The sequence below is a fragment of the Falco naumanni genome, chromosome Z (genome assembly GCF_017639655.2).
Source record: "Falco naumanni isolate bFalNau1 chromosome Z, bFalNau1.pat, whole genome shotgun sequence".
In the NCBI taxonomy this organism is placed as follows: Eukaryota; Metazoa; Chordata; class Aves; order Falconiformes; family Falconidae; genus Falco; species Falco naumanni.
This window is the reverse complement of record NC_054080.1, coordinates 2,264,210-2,272,910: the sequence shown is the minus strand read 5'-3', so window position 1 is coordinate 2,272,910 and position 8,701 is coordinate 2,264,210.

Below are 8,701 nucleotides of genomic sequence, written 5' to 3'. Positions count from 1 at the left end.
TGCTCAACAGTGCTACTTCAGCAGCAAAGTAAATAACATTTCTTAGCAGCTGCTGGCAATACTAGTTCAGCAACAATTAGGTTGTATGCAAGCATGAGAAGTGATTGTAGGCAGAGGTAAGCGTCATGTATGGTGGGGCCGCTCAACAGCTGCCTCCAGTGAAAGTATCTGAAAACAGGAGTTTTAAGCTGTGACAAATCTCCGTTGTTTTGAAATGACTGCTTTAGATGTGTGTTTGCCTCAGGAGGAGTTCTTTGTTTTTCAAAATTTTAGCTTTGAAGAAATTGCTACCTCTTCTCAGTTACTACGACATGAAGAAAATACTGTTTTCCCATATTAGCCCTTAAAGCTATTTTGCTTTCTTTGCTCTCTTTTTTCTCATGCAAAAGAGACATGAGAAACCAAGAATACCGTGACATTTGGCCAAGGTGTAGATGTTGTGGGAAGGAAGGGGAGAATATAACTCTGGGCACACACACTTGCTAAGGCTTTGCCATAAGTCATCCTTAAACTCTCAGCCTGAACGGTGTCATTTTCAAAGAGCAGTAAGTAAGTTCCAACAGAGCTCTGTCAGAAGAGGTGTCAGGGAAAGTAGTCTTCTCTTGCACTTGGTCTTTGCTCCAAGTTCTAGACTAAGAGAAGTGAAATGATGATACTACCAGATGATGCAGGTGCTAAAGTAGCCTGAAACGGCAGCAGCCTTTCAATACTTAAAGGGGATTTATTAGAAAGAGAGACTTTTTAGCACCGCCTGTTGCAATAGGACAAGGGATAAAGGTTTTATACTAAAAGAGGATAGATTTAGACTCAATGTAAGGGAGACATTTTTTATGATAAGCGTCATGAAACAGTGGCATAGGTTGCCCAAAGAGGTGGTAGGTGCCCCATTCCGGGAAACATTCAAGCACTGAGCAACCTGATCTAGCTGAAGATGGCCTTGCTCATTGCAGGGGGGGGGGGGGGTGTTGGACTAGGTGAACTGTTAAGGGTTTCTTTCAACCTGACAATTCAGTCATTCTGATGGGCAATTGTAGGATTTGACGTAGGTTGACAAGAGTAGGTAATGGCTGTCACAGGTGGCTGAGGAGACAGCAGCAGGAATTTCTGGCAGGAGTTTACAACCATGGCAAGTCTGTACACCTTCTCCCTTGGAGAGGCGCTGGAAGGTGCATTGGGAGTGAATGGAATAGTGATTAAATATGCCTTATGCTATAGTTGTGCCTACTACTATAGAACAGTACTTCCACCTTGGAGCTTTATCCTTTTATCTAAATGATATGGGTGATGGCTCTAACATTTGGCAAGCTTCCCCACCTGTACTTGTTGCATACATTGCATGAAAGGTAAGGGTGGTGTAGGTGGTGGTTTTAAAGTGCAGATCAGAGAAGGGATCCCATCTGGTTTTCTCTACTAACGAGAACAACGAGAATGCAGGATTATAGAAGAGCATTTTCCAGTAAGAGCATACCTTGGATCAAGATTGTACAACTTGAAAAATATTAAATGTTCTCCCTTCCAAGAGTTGCATGAGCAGAAGGAACAGGTACGGACTCTTCATCTTGTGTTTGGCACGTGACAGATGCACTGTCTTTGCAGCATTTTATGTTTGTGATTGCAGCTCAGAGACATACCTGAGCTGTCTTGTGGATTGACAGAATTACAGGCAAGAGTAGGAGTCCAGTTGCAAGCCCTTCTCTTCTCAGGCACTGACGGAACTGAGTTGTGTGCAGCCATGGCTGTATTCCTATTGCTTCACTAAAGGTGTACCAAGATAAAATTTGCTAAAATGGCACAAATTTTAAATTTTGGAACAAAATGTGGCAATCTGTTTGGTGCATGCACATCCAGATTCACTGCTTAACAATGCAGCTGATAATAAATCAACACAATAGAACCTGAAACATAACGTGTTGTTCTTTGAATACACAGGACATTTTATACCCTTGCATGTACTAGCTGTGGATTACTGTTATGTTAATTTTCATCAGCATCTGCACTCTAAATGACCTCAAATTCAAAGCGGGAATTTAGGAAGACTAAATTGGAAAGCAGTAATAGCCATGTTGGGAAATGAGTAAAGCATGAGTAAGAGATGGGATTGCCGTAAAGGTCTGATGTGCTGGAGAGACTGATAAGCAAATGGGCAGACATAGCTAGTGGTGGAGGAAACAAAAAGTGGAATCCAAGGATGACTGGAAGATTTCATGTCCTTGGAACAATGTTATTGTCTATGAATGCTCTTTCTACCTCGTTAACCACAGTCAGTGAGCAGTGGAAATACACTGTGGCCAAGAGGCGAAGTTGCAACGTGGTAGAGGAAATAATTACTCTGTTAGTGCTCTAAGGTTATTAATCTTTCAGTTGGTTCACAGTATTCACAGATAAAGCAACCTGCAGACATTCTCTACGACTCCTAGAAACACAAAGCATTGAACATGCAATTTTGCGATGGACAGTTGCAACAGTTAGAAATACTGGGGAGAAATTCTCCCCTGTGAGGGTGGTGAGATGGCCCAGGCTGCCCAGAGCAGCTGTGGGTGCCCCATCCCTGGCAGGGCTCAAGGCCAGGCTGGACGGGGCTGGGGGCAGCCTGGGCTGGGGGGGGTGGGGGGGTGTCCCTGCCCGGGGCAGGGGGGTGGGACTGGGTGGTCTTTAAGGTCCCTTCCAACCCAAACCGTTCTGTGACAATGTGATTCTGTGAAATACAGTGAGGATTACTGTTGCTTCCCATATTATGATTGGTGTTTCCCTACTGATGAACCCCTCAGAACATACCTGGATCTCTGATTACTGCTTGCAGTTAAAACCACCCTTTCCATGACGCAAGTACTCTCTGGAGAAGCAAAAACAAAAAGAAAACTATAATCTATTATTAAACTATTTACACTATTATCTTCCTAATAGTTTAAAATGCTAACCACGGTAGAAAACACCAGATACCAGGAAAGTGTGATCTAAACCTGCTTCTCATACTCATGTGGTGACTTTACATTATCTAGTCAGAACGTTCCCAATTAAGGAAGGGTTTTCAGCCTGGTTTTTTACCTTCTTTTTCTCTTGTTTTACTTGATCATTGTTAGTCATTGCAGGCGCAGCTGATGAGTGCTTTCAACACACATTATGAGGCCCCTATAGGTTCCACATGTATTTGATGGCACTTGGCTGGCTAGAAAAGTAGTTTTCCTTTAGCTCATATAATGCAGTCAGATCAGCGTGCTGGGTATAGAAGGTATGTCTACACAGTGAAAAAACAGGTTTTGAACGTGTGGCCGGAGTTGTTTGCTTGATGACAGTTTTTAGATTTTATGAATAATACCTTTTTTCATGGTGCCCTGAGGTCATGAGCAAGGCAAAATGTGTGGAGAAATACAGTCATTCTGCAAGACTTGCTGACAATTGGAAAAAAAAAACCACATGTTTTTGGACAGGAAGGATCTTCTTCAGGTCCAAAATTACAAATCTTACACAAAGAACTAACCTGTACTCGGCTTTCAGTTGACGTTTTCAAACCTGAACGGCTTGTGTGCTCAAAGGCACATTTATTATTTTTCAGTCAATCAATATCTGACAAGACATAATGTATCTCCAGACAACTCTTGCCTAAATTCCATGACCTGTTCGGCTAATAGACCACAGGTAGTCTGCAGTAAGTAACCTCTTGCTTCGCGCTGCACCCTCCTGTCTGGCGTTCTGACAGTTGGAGCCCAGGCTCCTCTGTTGAAACATCAGTCAGGCTGAGTTGTCACTCAAGCTTCAGAGACTTCAGAAACAAAACAGCCTCTAGCACTGCAGCTCACCCACTGCTTCCTACTGCACAAGAACCAGTAGCTGTAGGAAGATTGTCAAATGCTTCGTTAATCTAAATCAGAAAGACCTCCCAAAAGGAGTATGTTACTAACTCACGTAATTCCCACTGGCGTGGGAGTGAAACGCCAACGTTTTCTCAAGGGTCTGGGTATAAACATTTCCAGTGACACAACTGCTCTTGCCAGCTCCTGGTATGTCAATAGACAATTACTTAATGGGCTCCTCTGTCAGATGCAAAACTTTCTAGCAGAGCGTCTCATCACATCGCATCATTTCTGTTACTTGAAAGAGCTCTTTGGAAGCTCCACCACGAGAAAAGAGGTTTTCCCTCCAGCTCAGCTAAGTGAGTGGGAAGCAGTCAGCATGTGTCTCCAGCACAACCCTAAGCATATCCAGCTGCATTTCAGTAAATTGCCGTGTTTGGGTAGACCAGTTCAGCTGTAGACCAATTCACCAGTTTGGTAGGCCTCGTTAAACTCTATAGCATGCCGCTGATCTCTTTTTCAACGCAATGTAAGCACGTATAATCCAAACACACTGACCCAGGCTCCTTGATGTCCTCTGCATCATCTGTTTACATCGTACATAAACTAGTCAAAGGAGCCTATCACGGCATTCATATCACATGACAACATTTACTCTTGGCAAACTTGGTGATTAAAATACTGTATTTTCCCCTAAAGGAAGACAAGGAGGTTATAAAAGGGTAAAATTATATATGGTTTCATTTATTCTCCAAGATCAACTTGTTTTAAAACACAAAAGACCTGTTGTTTTTAAGCAAAGTCAAGTCAGGTCAAAATATAAAAGTACCCTTTTCAATTCTAAAGCCTTCACAGCTGGTCACTCCCACATGCAAAAACTTAAATAACCTTTCAGGACTGTAGTAGGGCTAACAAAAAGTCCAACAAAATGAAAGATGTATTTGGACATAAATGTCACACCCAGTGGAATTAAAAGGAAATATATAGTAATTTAACAGTGTTGGCAAGCTGCTTTTTTGACTATGTAGCACCACCAGCATATTTTACATGTGTATCACAGTCATGAATAAGTCAGACCAGACACACTCGCAGACCAATTTTGATTTCCTATTAAGCTACATGCTTATTTTCCTTCCCCCACCCTTTTCAGCTAATAAAGGAAGCCAAGGGAACACACTGATCTTCGTCTCTTTGGAACATATGTTAACTCCAAATTCTCATGATGGATTCTCACAGACTGGTGAAACTTCAGGATTAAATAAATAAATAAATTTTTAAAAATCCCTTTCTAATGGTAAACCATTCTTGACGTTTGAATGGTTTGTTACTATGGACGTAAAATTGTGATACCAGAGATGGCAGTTAAAATTACCATCATCACTGGCAATGTGCCTGGGGCTAGAGGGCTTGAACTGGGTTCCCTCATTCAGGAGTTTCTGAGCATGCAATACTCAAATGTATTCTTCCCCATACCACTTCCCTACACAGAACGTGCATCTGCCTGCCAAGGAACAAGTTTTGACATCAGTCTGGTAGTTTAATGATACTTCTCCTTAAAGACACTGGAGGCATGGAAAAGATTTTCATCTCTGAATTCATAGTGACTTCTGGAAGCAATAAGAATTGTCTCCTCCTCTTCTCCTCACAAGGAGGAACAAATCCTTTGAAATCCAGCTGCTTCAGGTCATAGCCTGGTCTGTTGGTTTGACTATGGCGCCATCTCCTTCATACCCCTCCTGCCCAGATTTTCACTTTTGCATTTACAGCCGCTTAAACTCTTTCTTTCCCCACTGGGAACAGAAGGCTCTTCCTCCTTACTTTGTCCATCAGCAAACTCAGTAACACTGGGTTTGACAGCAAGCTTGCCCTAAACAGCTCTTCTCGTGTGTGCAGGTCTTTATGCATGTGAAGTGGCTAACGTCATTGGCCTTCATTTCACATCCATCCATCAATAACTGCTTTTGAAACTCCACCCACACAGTGCAAGTTAACAAAGTCATAGTGACTTGGCAGCACCTGGTCATGGTTTGTTTACAGAAAACGTAGAAAATGGCAAGACCACAAAACTCCACATTCGATTGATACTAGGTACTATGTAGCTGCGCCAAGTTGTGCATACGTAACTGTAGAAGTTTTGTTAATGACCAGAGTATGTGGTATGGTGTTGAACGTGGTGCATGAGTCTCTGCACAAAAGTTAAGGCTCAGTTCTTCTGTGCCCTTTGGCAATGGAAGCTCCAGTCTTGTATCTAAATGTCTCTCTACACCCTACTCCACTCCCCACCCTCCCACCAAGAAAAAAACCAAACAAAAACCAACTCAACCAGTAAGCATCAAAACCTTGGGGGAACCTAAACAGATACTTACTCAGCCACAACTGAGCTGCTCAGTCCAGCTCTGCCAAGGAAGAGTGCCTCCTCTTCTCCCAGAGCAGAAATACAAAATCCAACTAAAAAGGGAAGGAGACCCGACTGATTAAGATCTCTGCGTTGTTCCTTCCCATTTATGACCTATTTTCCACTCCTGTTTTAATCTGTTAGATTTTAAGACTGCCACGCTTGTGCGCAGCCTCTTCCTAGCACAGCACATTGCAACCACGGAGAGTGGAGAGTGAGGCGCTGCATGCGTTTCCCTGGTTTTCCCTTCTGTACATTGGAGGTGATGATCGTGCTGGCTTGCAGGCTTGATGGAATGATTCAGTATGTGCTCACAAGAACCATAACGGTACTGGCTATTCCCTAAACTCATTCAGACCACTTGTCTCACATTTGGAAAATATTTTTTAAAGCAAAAACAGGTCACAAACCACAAAAGTGCTCCCCATGACAAGTTTATTATATTTATTTAGTATGCCTTGGTGAGGGGCTCTGAATTGTGCGTACACAAAGAGACGTCTTCGCTCCTTGTCATAATAAAGTACAATATAATACACAGACAGGTGAGTGCCATGACCTGAGCACAGGAATGGAAGCTTGGTCCTCTTCACTTCCATTACTAAATAATTCACTAGTCTTGGGGAGTCCAACTCCTTGCTGAGACAGCAGGCTGTGTCCTAACAAGCCCAAACCCGCGACCTGCCCTTTATCAGTCTCAGGGTTCAAACTCTGGATGGAGAAGCAGGAAAACAAAGAGCCTTTTAAAACCCATTTTAGCACCATCATAAGCAATATGCGACCATACGGTGCATATGTCTACTGCGGTCCATGCCTTGCAGATGTTGACCTAGCTGTTTGGTTATGCTCCAGACCTCCCTAACTTCAGCATTTCCCGTGCAACTCTTCCCCAAGCAGAAAGTCTGTGCTTGATTAGGAACTGACAAACTCATTTCAAAACCACCCCATTGATTCAAGATGAACAGTGCAAAACACACAGTGAGAAGGGACAGGGACAGAGGAAAACGAAATACCCGGCGAAAATCAGCACGAGGAGGAAATGTGAGAGCAAGGAGGAAAAAAAACAGGTGGCGTGGACTAGATTTTTACGCTGCTTCAGCCATCCCAAGGGTTTAATCGTTTACCTTGGACTTACCCAGCTTCAGGGTGAGCGCTGCACGGTGCCTCCCGCAGGCTCTCTATGGCCGGAGGGTGGGAGCCGTCCCCGTGGAGGGGGTGCGTGCCCGAGGCTGAAGGCAACGGAGGACCCATGTCTCCTTTCTGGCTAAACACTCCAAACAGTGGGCCAAAAGCATTTTTTAGTAAAAGTGATCGGCACGGGTAGGCGTTTCCAACCAGAGCTAGCTACCTTCTTCTCCAAACCACAGAAAAGCCCCACTGGGCTGACTCCAGCACTCAGGGGGTGCTGTGCCCCAAACCCCAGGCCCCAGCCTTTCCAGCCCCTTCCTTACATTTAGACATATGCCTTTCACCTAAGCCCTGCCGTGGCCAGGACAGTGAATTATGGAGTACTCACAGATTTTAGATCGGTAGCATGCACTGCTTTTGAAGACCTAGTTTGTGTCACCTGGGAAGCAATTATTTCAGAATGCTTTCAGCGCTCTGTAACATTTCATACATTTAAAGCACAGCTCCCTTTTTTAGCATTATACCTGAAGTCAACCAACACATTTGGGGAAAAAAAATAAAAGTCGCAGTTGGAAAGCAACATTATTGAACACGTGAGGAAAAATGAGATTAGGTAACCTAAAGCCACCCAGCACAGAAAGAGAAAATTAAATTCTGTATTTTTCCTTTAGCTGCAGTGAGCATCAAGCTATCTATCTTCTCTTAGCTCATAACAAACTCATTATACATCTTCCATCCTCCTCAGTGAAAGCAGCAAGGTCCCATCCCTGTTTAACCCAACTTCATACCTGGAACAGTTTCACCCCTAACACTGAAAGGGGTGCAGGACCACAGAGAATTCCTGTGTCAACGCCGTGTGCCTGAGCCAGGCAGCAGCACATCATTTCATCTGCCAGTACTGGTGAGGCCACCTGAGGCCCAGGAATTGGGCAAAGTTAAGTGGAATCTGCTTAGATGGCGTTAAACTGGCAAAGGTACACAACAGCAAGCTCCAAATGTGTGCAGTGGTCATGTTTGGATTTTCTTTTTATCCCTCTATGCCCAGTTCTAGAAGCTGCATTGCAGGATTTGATCCTCGGAAGTGGCTGAACCCTTTCTATTGCTATTCCTCCTAATGTGATATTTAAACAGATTCTGGATTTCTTCCCTTTTTTTTTTTTTTTTTTTTAACATGCAATCTCAAACATTTTGAAGATAGAATAATTCAGTCTAAAAATACTCCTGATTATAGCATACCATTCTGTTGATGGGGAAACTGGCACAGAGAAAATTAGAGACCTCATCAAAGCAAATCAGTTGAGTTTTCAACAGATGAATATGCTGTTAAGCAATTCTTAAGCCCCATTAGAAATCCTGAGGCATCTTCACATGAGGCTTTGAGGAGTCAGCA